Source organism: Sciurus vulgaris, assembly GCF_902686455.1.
Source record: "Sciurus vulgaris genome assembly, contig: HiC_scaffold_261_arrow_ctg1, whole genome shotgun sequence".
Classification (NCBI taxonomy): Eukaryota; Metazoa; Chordata; class Mammalia; order Rodentia; family Sciuridae; genus Sciurus; species Sciurus vulgaris.
The window spans coordinates 7370619-7386635 of NW_027632793.1; the positions used below are offsets into that span (position 1 = coordinate 7370619).

The following is a 16017-nucleotide window of genomic DNA, read 5'->3' on the forward strand; positions in this document are numbered from 1 at the left end:
AAGCCTCAGGCTGGGGACACACCTGGTCAGTCTTCACGGCAGTGGTGCTTATGTCCAAGGGCAGATTCCACCACTCCAGGTAAAATGTCCTGATGGAGAAAGACGGGCTGAAGGGGGCCCCACCCCCAGCTCCCAGCTGGGCAGCTTGGCCTCCCCACTCAGAGGCAGCCTCACAGCCACACCTGGCTCTCCACCCAGCCTTCTTCTCCTCTCCTCCTTGGAGCCCTATCCCCCTACCTGGTGCTGGATGCACCTCTGTGCTCACTGGCTCCAACTCTGTTCCCCTCTACCACAAGGGTTGGCCGACCATAAAGCCCAAGGCTCTGGGAACCAGGCAGTCTCAGGGGCACTGAGCAGCTGGGCTGTGGAATGTAGTACAGACCACAGACAGGAGGACAGCAGCGAGCCACCTTCATGCTGATAGGCCTTTATTCACAGCATGGGTTGGCTAGTCTTGGCAGTTCCTGCCCCAGAAGTGGACAAACTCCCACACACGGGGACAGTGTGTGTCTGCATAAGGTCCTGATGAACCCATGCTGGGCCAAAAAAGTGAATGACCAGAGCCCGTATTTATAACACTCCACAAACAGCACAGAAGAGACTCATGGCCTGGTCCATCCAGAAGCGCGCCAAGATGTTCTTGTCCAGCAAATGGACAGAAGCATCAGTCTCCCATTTCCAAATGGCAAAATCAGGCCCAGAGAAGATAAAGTCCCTCTCAACCACCCTTTGTCACCTAGGCAGGACTCGGGAGGGGCCATGGGCAAGCTGCTGGGGACGTAGGAGCTACTCCCCTAGACCTGTGCTTCCTCCTGACAAAATCTGTTCCCTCCACTTCTCCCTGTGTGAGTTGTGAATGGGATGAGGCCCAGGGCACTACACCCCTCTCTCAAGGCCCAAGAAGCCCAGGGCCCCATCTCAGCTCCTGCCCCCATGCAGAGTGGGCCAGAAGCTTGGCTCAGCAGACAGGACCAGCTTTGAAGCCAGACTGTTGGCTATGTGACCTTGGGCATGCTGTGTATGCTTCTGAGCCTCAGCTTCCACATCTGAAGAATGGATTAGCATGACCTACAGTGCACACTGCCATAAGATTCTCATGCAGGCAAGGTGCTCCAGAAAGAGCATCTGGCCCACTCCTCATGCTGTGGGTCTGCCTGCCACCTGCTGTGGCGGCTTTCTGAATCCTGCCCTGACATAGGCCTAAAAACATACCTGAGCTTGTGGTAATACTGCTGGACGTTTTCCAGGGACTGGGCATTGATCTCCTGCTGAAAATAATCTGCTGCCTGTCTGCCTGGAGGAGGAGGCCCTTCCACATTCTCCAGAGATATGGAGGAGAGGAGGGAGTGCAGGGCTGGGTCCCAAAGGCTGGGTGGCCTTGACTTGGCCCCCATAGTCCCCCACAGCCTGTAGCTCACCTTTCATGAAAAGCATGACATGCATTTGGAGGCTGACCCCACTCTCCACGCAGGAGGGTAGCTTGGAGAAGTGGTAGCTTTCGAGGTAGAAGACAAACTTGAGCACCTGGTGTCTGCCCTTTATGTGGTAGAAAACGCTGGTGTCTGCAGGGGCCTCAGAGCCCCACTCCCTCTGCCACAGCAGCTTTAGATCTCCCTTCCGCTGGTGCCAGATTGGCACCCTAGCATCTCTCTGCCCTCCCCACTCCAGAGGTATAGCCTCAGACCTCCCTGCCCTCTGATACTGCTCCAGAGGGATAGCCTCAGAACCGTTCTTCGAAGCCTCAGGATGGCACCCTGGGACTTCCATGTCCACTGATGCCAGAGTAGCATCCTATGACCACATATTCCCTCCAGCCTAGAGGGGCAACCTCAGAGTTCCTGTCCCACAGGTGTAGCCTCAGACAGCCCCACACTCTGCAGCAGCCTGTGACCTCCCTCTTGGACAAATTTGACATGTGTTCTTTGCCATGACACTGCCCAGCAAGCAAGAGAGCAGTGCATAGTAAGAGCGCCCCCTGATGGTGCTGTAGTCACCCCTTGCCTGGTAGCTCAGGCACATCTGGCAAAAGCTGCCCTCAAACAGCACATGCATCTTATTCACCATATGAGGAAGAGCTTAAGGCAGGGAGGGCAAAATGAAGCTATGGGAGCCCCTGCTGCATCACTAGCTGATCGGGTTCTCCTGAGCCCAGCCCAGCCCCAGACAGGCAGGCACTGCAGTCAGCTCAAACTGGCCCCCAGAAGTAGAACCCTGTGCAGCAGTCTGCAGTTCTGGCAGGGACACACTGCCCCAAGGAGGCACAAGTCAGTCCTTGAGGGAGGGCAGACCTCACGAGCCAGACACACAGCACATGGACACACAGGTCATGGCAGCACTGCAATTTCAAGGGGGTATGGCAGTGAGAAAAAGGGGCCTCAGGGGCTTTTCATGGAATGAAACAAAAGGAAGGGAAGTACTGACCTAGAGTGTGGCCCACAGCCTCACAAGCGCTACAGTCCTGGGGATGGCTTGTGATACGGACACCCCAGTTCCACTCCAGAGTTTCTGAGGTAGGAGGTCTGGGATAGGTTCTGAGAATCAGCCTTTCTGGCAAGTTCCCAGGACCCATGCACAGCAGCCAGCAACTGGGATCTGCATGTTGGATGCCCCCAGCTGACTCCAGGTTAGACCCATGGGGAGGGTGGGACCATGGCTATGCTGCCTCTACTGTGGCCCAGATCATGTCCCTGACTATTGAGTGCTCACTTCTATGGATATGTGTGTGATGGGTGTTGGTTAGTGGGTGGTCAGATGGATGGGGGGGCAGGACAAAGGGAGAAAGGACTGAGAAACTTCAGTCAATTATGGCATTAGTTCTTAATCTGAATTCTTTGCTCCAAAGGATGACTCCAGGGTGGAATTTTAATGAGAAGTGCTGTAGACCTCTTTTAAGACCTGGTGAAGACAGCTGGGTTGATGTGAGAGAACCCCTCTTTTTCCACTCCATTTGGGGCCTGAAGCTTGATGTGCTGGGTTCAGGTTCACCTTGGGCAGCTGACCTGCACACAGGAGACCAGGGCCCCAAGTATCCCCTTCGGGCTCAGCATCCCAACTCCTACAGTGGGGGTGGGAGGAATCACTCACTGGCCACACAGTTCTTGTCCAGCTGCTTAAAAGAGGTGACACTGTCCTGCTCCAACAGGGTCACCCAGATGTCCTCCAGCATGGTCCTTTCCTCCTTCTGCAAGAAGACACAGTGAAGGGACCTCATGTGCCACCCACACCAGGCTTTCACCTCACAGTGCTGGGATCCGAATCTAGGCATCGGGCTACACTGGGGCCTCCTGAGCACCAGGTCCAGGTGTGCTCTGCAGGTGAAATCATAGCTCACCCTGCAGCTTGTCCTGTGGCCCCATGGGTCAGAACTCGCCTCTGCTCTGATTTGCTGAGTGACCTGTAAAGCCACCTCCTTCCTACCCAGACAATGGTTACTGACTTAACCATTCCTGCCTGCCTCCTGTGCTCCTCCAGGAAATCACAACACCTGATTTCTCTTTCCCCTCACCCATACACAAACAGGGCCAAGCCATGACAGGTGGACCATGCTCCACATACTCCCCAACTTAGCAGCCAACACCCACAGGGGCAATATCCACATCCCAGAAGGAAACCACACATCCCCCTCATTCTCCCCAAAACAACCCACATCTCCCTGGGCTGTTACCTTTTTAAATCAAACCAAATCCCATTTCTCACCTGCCCCCAAGACTATCTGCCTCCTCTTCCCCAGAATTAAGCCCCAGTCCTACAGACAGGGCCTGCAAACCTCTCCTCCCAACTGCCTTGCTGCTTCCAGGGCACGCTGCCTCCCCTGGGTACCTGAGCACATGCCGCTCCCTCTTCCCTATTCTGTTCCTCTGACCATCCACCTAACTAGTTCAAATGTCACCTTTTCAACACAACCAGCTCTGACTCTGGGTCCCCAAGCAACTCCACGCACAGTCTTTCACTTTTCCTGCAGTCTCCCCTCCCTCCTCTATCCATTCTTCTCAGTTTCCCCAGTTGGAAGGTGACCTGCAGACCCCAGCAGTCAGCACCGAGCACCTCCTAACATCAGAGAAAAGTGGATGAGGCAGTCTCTGGCTCTGAGAAGACATTGAGGACTGGTTTCCCTGCTACCTTTTGGGTTTAGGGAGAGCAGACCTCTCACCAGCAGAGCGCCTGTGTGTGACTTCGGCCAGCAGAGGGCGCTCTGAGGCCACACATCCCACAAAATAGCCAGTGACTGGGCCTGGCCAGCAAAGAGCCAACCTGAACTACAGGCATTTGTCCTGGGGACTGTGTTAGGACAGTAAGCAGCATCCTTGGCCTCTGCACAGCAGGTGCCAGTAGCACTACTCCTGGATCCCTCAGTTTCCATGACTAAAAATGTCTCCAGATGCAGCCAGTGTACCCTGCCTAAGTTGAGCTATGGCTCCTGGTCTGTTTCTCTCCCACCAGGAGATAAGATCCCCAAGTACAGGGGCTTTAATCACCGGTATACCCCAGTTTCCTAACAGGTAGACAGTAGGTGCTCAATTAATAACTGTTGTGTGAACAGACTAGGTCTGTTGGCGTCGTGGCTGCTCTCCTCATACTCGCCATTGTTATTGTAGCAGTAGCTGAGGGCCACCAGCAGCTGCTTGGAGAAGGTGCACAAGGCGGCCACCAGGGCCTGGCAGAAGATGGTTTGCCTGCATAGCTGTAGCTTTGTGTCTGAGGTGGGGACAGGCCGCTGGGCAGTGCTGGCAGCAGGCTGCCAGAGTCTGGCCCCGGCCCCCTGCAGAGCCCATAGGGTGAAGAGGCCAAAGTTCACTTGGGGTCAAAAGCCAGGTCCACAAAACTCCCCTCTGCCAGCAAGCCAGGTGGCTGCAAGCCCAGACCCAAGCATCTGCCAAAGGGGCGGGCCTGTGTGTTCCCTGCAGCAGCCCTGGAGCCCCGGTGCTATCTGGGGAGCAGCACTTCTATTTTGACCTGGACCCTCAGTTGACTGAAAATTTCTGGGAGAAGGGAGGGACACCAGTCGTCTCCCAGGGTCCCCCTCCCCGCCTGCAGCCCTGGCTCCACTATCAGCTGGGGCTGGATTCCTACAAACAAAGAGCCTCCCCACCCTTCTTCCTCTATTCTGCATCCTTGTCAACAGTTACCCTGGTAGCAGGGCCCAAGACAGGAATCCCAGTTCCAGGGTCCCAAGACTTGTCCCTTGGACATGAGGTTAAAGTTGTTTCTGGAGGGGCAGGAGGCCAAAATATTGCTTTCCCCAGTCCAGGTCCTGATAGGTCAAGGACAAGTCACCTTGGCCACAGAAGAGGCCTCCAGGGCTGTGATGCCCACAGCCAGGAGGGCCTTGCTGGTGCACCAGGACATGTGCACTCACCTGTGCATTTCAGCAAGGCCAGAAGCAGCTGGTTCTTCCTATCTGGAAGGAGGGGACAAGAGGGAGGGCACTAAGTGAGGTTGGCAGGGGACAGTGGAGCTGGCCCAGCCCATGTGCCTGACCCTCCCAGAACAGTGCTAAGGCTGCACTCTGGCGGTTTTTACCATAGGCTGGTGCAGGTCCCCATCCAGCAGGGAGTACAACCAGTGCTTCCGTCTCTGGAGCCAGAGCCCCTATGGACACTCACACACACATTTGTGATACACCCACTCACACTAGCAGACCTCAAGTGCACATGAGTGTGCATCCTGGACAGCACGGCTGCCCTGGAGAGAAGGCCATTGCTCCTGTGGCTGCTACCCAGCCAGGCGCCTCTCCTTCAAAGGTGCCCTGGGGCCAGAAAAGCCTTTGAAGGAAAGTCTGAATGGCCTCTATGTCACTTGAGGTACTGTCTTCCCTAGGCCAGAGGGAGGCCTGGTCAGTTGTGGCGACAGTCAGAGCGGATGCTGTACTGAGGGCATGCCCCCATTAGGGAGGGCACTAAGTGCTAATGGGTACAGACTGGATTATCCTCATGACTGCAGGGGACCAGGAGCCCTGGGGCTTCACATGGGCAGACATGGAGGCTGGAGAAGTCAAGGGTGTGCCAAGGTCACATGGCCAAATGTGCGTGGCCTGGGATTCAAGAACTGGCCCTCTGGTCACAAAGCCCAAACCCTTTACCAATTACAGTTTTGTAAACAGGACAGCTGGAGTCAACAGAGATTCCAGCTCAGAGGCAGCTACTGCCCGGTTGTTGGGCCCTTGGGCCATTATATCCAGCTTTCCTGGTCCAATGTCCCCTGGCCTAGGTACTTCCAACCCAGGAGACCTAGACTCAAATGCCCAATGAAGACCAAGGTGGTGACATCAGAGGTGGGGCACAGACACCAGGCTGCGGGAACTGGAGAGCTCCCAAGAGGGAAGCCGCCACTCATCACCTACCCCACATGAGCGCAGGACAGCTGGCCTCTGCAACCTTGAGCAGCCAGGAGAAATCCAATTCCCAGGGAAACCTAGTGGGCACTGGCACTCCGTGTTCTGATCCTGCAGCATCAGATCCGTTGGTGGCCCCACCTGCCAGCTGTGACCTCAAGGATAAACAAAAGTACTGAACCAAGCCCCATTTGGAAGCTCTGAAGAACAGCTCAGCCTCTGAAGCCTGGACTCACGAGAAAGGCTTAGCATGACTAGCAACTGGCATTAACAACACCCTGGCAAAGGGCACACAGCCCAGACCTGCCAGAGCAGGTCACTCAGCTGAGAAAGCGTACCTACGCTTCTTGCCCTTCCCTGAGCATGTAGAGGAAGGGGTATGGAGATGGACCCCACTGCATTCAAGTCCCAGGCAAAGGCCACAACCCCCACCATGACCCTCCCTCCCTGCTGACATTCCACATCTCTCTGGATGTTACCCACCAGGGTCTTGATGGAGCTGGGGAGGTTCCAGGGTTCCTCCTGGATGCTGATCTGGATCAAGCTCCAGACACGGACCATACACTCTTCTTTCTGTTTGAACTCTAGGGCAGGAAAGTAATGAGGGCCAGGGAAGGGACAGAGGTGGCTTTGTAGAACAGTGACACAAAGGCCCCTACCCCATCACCAGATTGCAAAATTCATAACCCTAGATCCAGTGAGTTAGCAGGACTCTGGACATACTCCAGGCCTCAGAGGATAAGTATATGTTAAGTGTGCTATGATATCAATGTTCCATTCCCATCACAGACATCACTAATCAATCTCAGCACCCTTCCTGCTGGTCTGAGGCCATGATCCACACCTACAGCCAATCCAGTGCAGAAGCACAAATCAATTTCAGCAGTCTTTGCTCCCAGATCTGGATGTTGTAGCCACAGAAGACTTCTCAGGTACTAGGTCACAGGTACTAAGCCACAATCAACTTAGCTGGCACATGAGTTGTGACCTAGACCTTCCCTATATAGAGAAGGAAGCCCAGCACAGTGACTTCCCTAAAGTCACACAGGGTATAGGGAGAACTGGAATTGAATGTGGCCTTAACAGGGCCAAAGGCCAGGCAGACACAGGCCCCTATTCTCTTGGCCTCTTGCCAGGTTTCTGAGGTATGTGTGGTTTGGGACCCTCCCTGCTTTTCTTCCTGAGGTTCACCCCTGGATGGGGTCCTAACACTGCAGAGGGCTGGCTGAGCAGGGACCAGCTCCTGCCTGGAGGCAGCTGCTGTCTGCATTCCCATCTCCTGCACCACTGATAGCCCCCGAGGCCAGCAGTGTCCATCCTTTTCAGGGTTACCAGCACCCAGCACCAGGCCTGCATGAGCTGGCTCTGGGGAACTATTTATTGGCAGCAGAGTTGCATGAATGAAGTGGCAGCTGGGGGATGGAAGGGTGGACAGATGGTGGGCAGAAGGGTGAACGAGTGGGAGGAAAGGCAGGAGGACAGAGAAATTCCAGTTCTCATGTCAATCATTGCAAGAAGAAAGTCTCAGCTTGGTGCTGGTACGGCCCTAGCTGTCCGCTCACAGAGCCCTCTTCTGAGGCCTCAGGCAGGTAATGGTTCACAACTGCAGTGCAATGATGGTGTTGCCATCTCCTTTAAGTTCTTCATTATGGTTGTTATTAATTTATTGCCTACTACACTGGTTCTTCATATATGGGGAGGATAAGATAAAATCATTTAGAAATTAACTTTCCAAAAGGAAGATACCTTTCTAAAATTTACTTATTTGTTCTTTCAGGTACTGGGGAAATGGACCAGGGACACTTCACCTTTGAGCCACATGCAGCCCAGTAGTTTTTTATTTATTTACTTTTTAATTTCTTTGAGACAGGGTTTTGCTAAATTACCAAGGCTGACCTCAGAATTGCAACAGTCCTGCCTCAGCCTCCCGAGTCACTAGGATTACAGGCATACACCACTGCACCCAGCAGGAGATACGAAACAAATAAATAAATAGATAAATAAATAAATAAAATTTGCATCAATAATAAACCAGGCAGCAAATGCACATGGACTGTAAGTATGAAGATGAAGCAGAACCTGTGGTGTGACTGAATTTGGGAGTATTCTCCAGGCCTGTCCCTGTGGCCCCAATGGGGAAGCCCAGAGGGAACAGGGACCAGGTCCGGACCACCAAAGTTGCTTTGCAGCACCTGCACCTTCTACTGGGCATTGTTTCATTTTTATGATGCTTTAAAAATTTTTTTAAAAAATGAAAGACATTATCCGATTCTAAGCAAAAGCAGCTGTGGCTGGATCTGGCCCACAGGCAGGAATCCGCTGGCCTGGACTAGTCAGGGCCACCCAACAGGAGTGCGTGCTCCGGCATCCAGCCTGCTGCCCCCACACTGCCCCTCATCTTGGAGGCTGTGCTCCATGGGGAAATTCTTGGTCTCCTCTAATGTCCTGCCCATCACCAGTCCCTTAAGCAGCACCTTGATGTCTACCTGAAGACAAGTTCTGTGAGCGTGGCACAGTGCGGATCCCACCCATCCCACTGCCTGGGGACTGCAAGGACCCAGGGACCCCACCCCAGGACAAGACAACGTGGTTGAAGATGTGCACCAGGCAGCCATGGAATTTGTCCTTCTTGTCCCACAGGATGCACATGTCACAGGGCAGCTCGTCCCCTGGCCGGAAAAAGAGCACTGTTGGTTGTTGCTGCACACCTTGCTCCTCTGAACCCACAGGGGATGTGCACCCTGCCAGGCCTAGGTCCCCGCTGAGTCACTGGGCAAATCCCTGGACCTCTTTGAGCCTCTGTTTCTTAATCAGAAAACCAGGCAAGAGGAACTAACGCCCAACAAGATGGTGAGGTGTCGATATTCCCACTCCATAAATGAGGCCTCTGAGAACAAAGAGCTGGATCACAAACCCACTGGGTCACTGTCCCCTGTTCCAGTAAAACCAGCTGCCACTAAACCTCCCTGGGGATGGACTTCGGTGGCCTGATCTGTCACAAGACATTAACATCCAGCGACATATTCTGTCTTCCTGAACTTCCTTTTCTTCTGCTAAAGTGATGTATGATAAAGTTAAATTTTACGCAGACTTCTTCTGGTGGGACCCAGCAGTGACAGTGGGAGGGACTTGCCGCCTGGCCCACCATGGGCCTTTCAATCATGGACTGTGAGGATGTCTGACCTATTTACTCACAAAGTACATTTTTAAACCTGAGTGAACAAGACTAAAATAAAAAAACACACCTGACTTTCAGGAAACGCTGCAAGTACAGCATGCCCTCCTTGGTATCATCTGTCTGTCTGCCCAGCTGCTGGCCTGCCTCTGTACATATGCCCATGTTCTCCAGGTACCATAGGTGGGTACACCTGGGGGCGTGAGGGTTCAGAGCCAAGGGGACTTGGTCTTGAAATCTGCCTGTGCTGCCTGGATTTCTGGTTGGCATGTGCGTCAGGTCCCCTCGATTCCCGGGGTCTGAGGTAATTCACGGCACCCACCACACCCACTCCCCACATGACCGTGTACCATCATGCATGATTGCCTGAGGGTCTCTATCTGCTCTGTGTCTGGGATCTTGATTTCACTCACTAAGTGTCCCAGCATGCAGAGCATGACAGGTGCTTGATTAAATACCTGCTGAATGAGCAGACAGAAGGAGACTCCAAGCAACTCAAAGCAACACACTGCAAACATGGAAGGGGGCTCAGAAATGCCCACTAAGAAAATGGCCAGGGGCCCCCCCTGTGCTGAGTGGCCACTCACCAGACCCCACCTCATCACTGCCCAGGTAGGAGCTGTTGCTTCTCACTCTGGTGTAGGACAGGACTGAATCCTATTTGCTGTTGCACTTGCTGCATGGCATGAGAGATGGCCAAGTCACCCTCTGCTCCCACCCCTGGTCTCAGACACAGACCCCCTTCTGGGGCGTGGTCAAAACCCTGGCCCACGGAAATGACCACCCAGTGGTCCTTCCTGTCTGAGGGCCAGGATACACTTTGCAGCCAGCACGGAAATGCAGAAAGAGGAGGGGTGAGTTGCTTCCATTCACTTGTCACCACTGCCCAGGTCCCACACTCACCTCTCATCACTGCCCAGGGTCCCACACTCACCTCTCATCATTGCCCAGGGTCCCACACTCACCTGTCACCACAGCCCAGAGTCCCACACTTGCCTATCACTACTTCCCAAATCACACACTAGACTGTCACCACTGTCCAGGTACCACATTCATCTGTCACCACTGTCCAGGGTCCTGCACTCAACTGTCACTATTGCCCAGGTACCACACTCACCTGTCACCACTGCCCAGGGTCCCACACTCACCTGTAACCAGAGGCCAGGGTCCCACACTCTCCTGTCACCACTGCCCAGGGCCCCACACTCACCTGTCTCCACTGCCCAGGGCCCCACACTCACCTGTCTCCACTGCCCAGGGCCCCACAATCACCTGTTATCACTGCCCAGGGCCCCACACTCACCTGTCTCCACTGCCCAGGGCCCCACACTTGCCTGACAACACTGCCCAGGGAACCACAATTGCCTGTCACCACTGCCCAGGGCCCCAAAATCACCTGTCACCACTGCCCAGGGCCCCACAATTGCCTGTCACCACTGCCCAGGTTCCCACAGGGACCCACACTTGTCCGTCAACACTACCCAGGGCCCCACAAACACCTATCACCACTGCCCAGGGTCCACACTTGCCTGTCACCACCGCCCAGATCCCACACTCACCTGTCACCACTGCTCAGGGTCCCACACTCAACTGTCACCACTGCCAAAGTCCCACACTCACCTCTCATCACTTCCCAGGGTCCCACACTCACCTGTTACCACTGCCAAGGTCCCACACTCACCTCTCATCACTGCCCAGGGTCCCACACTGACATGTCACCACCGCCCAGGGTCCCACACTTGCCTATCACAACTTCCCAGGTCACACACTCGACTGTCACCACTAGCCAGGTACCACACTCATTTGTCACCACTGTCCAGGGTCCCACACTCAGCTGTCACCACCGCCCAGGTCATACACTCACCTGCCACCCCCGCCCAGGGTCCACTCTCACCTGTCACCACTGCCCAGGGTCCCACACTCGCCTGTCAATACCACCCAGGGTCCCACATATGTCTATCACAACTTCCCAGGTCACAAACTCGACTGTCACCACTGCCCAGGTACCACACTCATCTGTCAATACAGTCCAGGTTCCTACACTCAACTGTCACCACTGCCCAGGTACCACACTCACCTGTCACTACTGCCCAGGGTCCCATACTCACCTGTTACCACCGCCCAGAGCCCTACACTTGCCTGTCACCAATGCCAGTGCCCCACACTCGCCTGTCACCACTGCCCAGGGTCCCTAGTGCTCCCTGAGTGCCTGGTTCTTCTCAGGGGACAACCCTGCCCTGGGTATGACCTTCCCACCCACCTGACCAAGAAGCTCCGTAATCAAAAGTCACTGTTCCACAATTGCATCCTATCACTGGTTGACAATTAAAGGAAAAGCCCAAGGACATAGAGATGTAAGAAGGAAGACCCAAAGGCCCATAAAAACCCTGACCCTTGAAGCTTCCATGACCTGGGCACAGAGGCAGCCAGGAGGCCCAGTCTATAGACCCCAGGGAGCTGGGCACCAGGACTAGGCATGGCCCTCGGGACAGTAAGCAGGTTTGCTGACTGCATCTCCCTGCTGCTCTGGGTGTGCCCATGGCCTGAGCTGCCTAATACACCCTTAGCAGCAGGCGGAGGTGGCTCAGCTCTCCCTGGGCTGAGATGAGGAGGTATCCACACCCATCGCAGGGTCAGTATGGGACCCAGCTCTAGTTAACTTAAACCACTAACCAAGGCCCCACTGTTCTTGTTACAATTACTTTTATCAGCAGCAATACAGCTCACGGCCCCTCAGGAGAAAAAGAAAACCTCCTTATTTATTGGATCAAGTAAAAGTAAACAGTGTTTGCTGCAAAAACCATGGTATTTTTTGCAGCACTAGGCATTGAACCCAGGTGTGCTCAACCACTGAGCTACACCCCAGCCCTTCCTGTCCATCTTTCTATCTGTCAATCTATCTGTCTACTGATTTTGAGACAGGGCCTCACTAAGTTGGCCAGGCTGGTCTTGAATTTGGGATTCCCCTGGCTTCGCCTCCCCAGCTCTGGGATCACAGGCATGTGTCCCTGTACCTAGAAAAAAACACAGTCTTACAGGAGTCTGAAAGCACACCATGCATTCCATCAGACACCTTCTCCAACACTCCGTCAGCATGTATAGCTGCACAGGCAGCATCTATCAGGCCAGGCTGGAAGCGCCTGCCTGGACAAGAAGCTGGGGGCCCTCTGGGGTGAGTGTTGTCTTCCCCAGGGGTCAGAGGCTCAACTGTCCTGCTGACTGTCCCATCTAGCCTCAGACCACGGTGACCACACCCACTCGTAGGAGACCTGGTAGCTCATGGTGTCATGGCCCTAGTCTTCCTGGTCATTCTCGGACACTTTGAAGCATACTTTCTTGATGCCCCTGTGGTCAGTCCTGTCCATCTCACTGTCCTCACTGAGAAGCAGGGAGGAAGAGGCCTCCTCAGGCAGAGGCATGTTGCAGGCCCCATCAGGAGTGGGCTCCATGATGGTGGACAGCAGCATACAGGGCAAGGGCTCAAGGTGAAGACCCAGGCTGTGTCTTCACCAGTCTCTGACCTTCAACCCTGCACAGGGGGAGCCATCCAGGGCTTTGTGTCCCTCCCCTGAAAGGCCCACTGCAACTCTGAAGATGCCCAGCTGGGTACCCACTGGGGCCAAGACACGCAGGACCGTGGCTTCTGGCTAAGCTTGGGCTCTGGCTTTTGTGTGCAGGCCAGGGCACTGGACGAGGCCCAGAGAGCAAGGCTTTCAGTCAGCAGTCTGCGGGGCCTCGGGACCACCCTGGGCTCTGCCACTATGGATGAAAGCCCCATAGACAGGTGGCAGGTAAACACATGGCATGGCTGAGTCACAAGGAAGTGTCATTCCAAAGACAGTTTTAGCCCTAAGGCCACCACTTCCTGAATCAGAGGCCTAAAGCAAACTGTTCAGTCTCTGAACCTCAGCAGTAAAATACGATAATTTGCGTGTGCCTCCAGGGTTGGGGGAGATGGGAGGAATAGAACATGCTGTGTGTTAGACAGAACAGCATCCCGTGCCTCACGGGATCCACAAACCCGGGTTAGACGTCATCTCACCTCTCATGAGGTGGGTGTCACAACTGACTCTACTTTGCAGATGAGGAGACCGAGGGTCAGAGAGGTTGCCTGAGATCGCGCAGCCAACAGGTCGTGGGCCAGGAGTAAAGTCCATGCCTCTGGTTCCAGAGCCTGCAACCCAGCCTCCTGCAGGGGAAAGCAGAGAGAAGGTGTGCAGGGCATGCAGGCTCTGCAGCTTCCCACCCAGTGAGCAAGGCCCATACACTTCTGACACACAGGCCTGTTCAGAAATGCTTCTCTCCCACAGGAAATGTGCTGCAAGGGAACACTGTCGAGATAGCCTGGTTGTCACCACAGGGAGTGCACTTGCTGGGCCCCTAGCGGTTGGGGTCAGGGACGCTGCCCAAGGCGGCCTTGCCACACAGAACCACTCACCCAAAATGCCAACAGGCTCATGGTAGACACCCTGCCCTAAAGGTGACCACACAACTCTTATCTTGCAGAACAGAATCAGCTCCTTAGCACCCCTGGGACCCCATCCCTGTTCAAGTGTCCCCAACTGTCCCAAACTGTCTCCTCCAGGTGGTGTGTCAGAGGCAGGTCCCTAGCCCCATCCAGAGGCTGCTTCTGGTGGCTTCAACTCCAGGGTCCTAATGGCTAAGGGGCCTGTCTCCTCCCACAACAGTCACTGTCCTGCATGATGGTCCAGCTCTAGCCTGGCCACGCTCATCTGAGGGTGTACCATTCAACCCTGATGGGCCCCAGCAGACCCCAGGCACTCCTTAGACGTGGTTGGAGTTCTGCATGTGTCCTGCAGTATCACAGCAAGGTTGCCTCAGTTCCAGCTGTCCACCTTCCTGTGATGTTTAATTCCCGGGTCTTTCACCAGGCGACCTTGGGCTCTCTGAGGACGCAGCAGCCTTCACTGCTCACTGGAGGGTGATCTGCCCCTGGGGCATCTGGCCAAGTCTGCAGATGTTTTGGGTGTCACAGTGGGGTGGGGGCCTGGGTACCTGAAAATGCAGTTCAGGGCTGCTGCAGTCAGCCAGAGTGACAGAACAGCTCCCCTCCAAGGTACCCACACAGAGGCATGCAGACACAGGTGAGTACCTTGCTCAGTGTCAAGGCCAATGAGGGAAGGATTGCACCCAAATTGGATGCTGAAGGCTCTTCTGTTAACCAGGTGATGTACTGCTTCATCTCCTTGAGGGCTACATCCAGCTTGGTGAAGAGCTGCAAGTAGGCATCCTGCACCTCATGGTCCTCCTGCTTCAGCAGAGAGCTCAGGTCCCAGTCCTCCTGGCTGAGGGCCACCCTGGCCATCCCAGAGCTGTTGCTGAGGGTCTGCCTTTGAGGGACCCTGTCCACCACAGGTAGGCACTTCCAGGATGGGGCGGCCACAGTGGTGATGCAGTGCTGGGTGTAGGACATGGGGTTTGGGTGGCCTGTGGATGAAAGCCAGTCCCATGAGGCAGGGGCAGACTCTCCCAGGACCCAGGAAAGAGAATTTCTCAAACAGGACTTGGGTTTTTTCATGGTACCAGGGATTAAAGTGAGGGCCTCACGCATGCCAGGCAAGTGCTCCACCGCTAGTTCTGCCTCAGCCTTTTATTTTCTAATGATGGGACAGAGTCTCACTAAGTTGCAAAGGCTGTCCTCAAACTTGGTGATCCTTCTATCTGTTTCTCCATTAGCTGGAGTCATATGCATGTGCCACAGGGCCCAACCTCCCCTTTTGGAACTAAATCCACTAAGTTACCCCAAGAAGACAGTTTCAGTTTGATACTGATACACTTTTAACCACTGTGGCTTTTCCTGCCTGGAAATGCAGACATGGTGGCTGGTACCTCAGCAGCCACACTCTACCATGAGGTGCCTTGAAAGTCAGAGTCCCCATCTAGAGACCAGAAAGAGAGCAGGGCCTGGACCCTGATGCCTTGTGCAGCCACATTCCAGCCCTGGACTGTCAGCCCTCAGACACAGTTCTCTGTGGGTAGTGTGGGTGGAAGCACCATCTCTAACAGACACAGGTGAGTACCTTGCTCAGTGTCAAGGCCAATGAGGGAGGGATTGCACCCGAATTGGATGCTGAAGGACCTGCCTACGGAGGGGGTTGTCTTGGGGTAGGACAACTCCATGAGTTTGACGTGGCAGTTGGTGGGGCAGAAGTTCAGGCCGCACAGCAGGTGGGACTCCAGGGCAGCCTACTTGAAGGCAGCTTGAACAACAACAACCCAGGTGAGATCCCATGCCTAGAAGCTGTGGTGGGGCCCCACAGGGAGAAGTTACCTGCTGGTAGCAGGCGATCCTCTGGCCAATGCTCTCCAGGTTGGTGTCACAGATGTTGCGGAAGTCATAGTGGGACGTGGTCATGATGGCACTGTTTATGGCCATGAGCCACACACAATTCTGCAGGAAGGTGCTATCGTCTGCAGCAAAGGCCTCCAGGATCTGCAGAGACAGCAGCAGTGACTGAGCGCTCACCAGGCGGTGAGGAGCTCAGTGCTC

General features: G+C 54.7%; 1 pseudogene across 1 annotated transcript in view; it reads right to left on the reverse strand.

Annotated features, from left to right (window-relative positions):
- Positions 1–16017, reverse strand: part of LOC306652514 (phosphatidylinositol 3,4,5-trisphosphate-dependent Rac exchanger 1 protein-like) — a 38742-nt pseudogene that overhangs the window by 3845 nt on the left and 18880 nt on the right. The window contains exons 12-26 of the transcript in view: positions 15799–15960; positions 15548–15713; positions 14620–14954; positions 13577–13695; positions 12765–13004; positions 10094–10182; positions 8915–9000; positions 8718–8817; positions 6787–6915; positions 5357–5398; positions 4556–4695; positions 3085–3181; positions 1419–1562; positions 1213–1354; positions 23–89 (exon numbers count right to left, since the gene is read on the reverse strand). The product of the transcript in view is annotated as a phosphatidylinositol 3,4,5-trisphosphate-dependent Rac exchanger 1 protein-like (transcript). The remainder of the gene's footprint in view (positions 1–22; positions 90–1212; positions 1355–1418; positions 1563–3084; positions 3182–4555; positions 4696–5356; positions 5399–6786; positions 6916–8717; positions 8818–8914; positions 9001–10093; positions 10183–12764; positions 13005–13576; positions 13696–14619; positions 14955–15547; positions 15714–15798; positions 15961–16017) is intronic.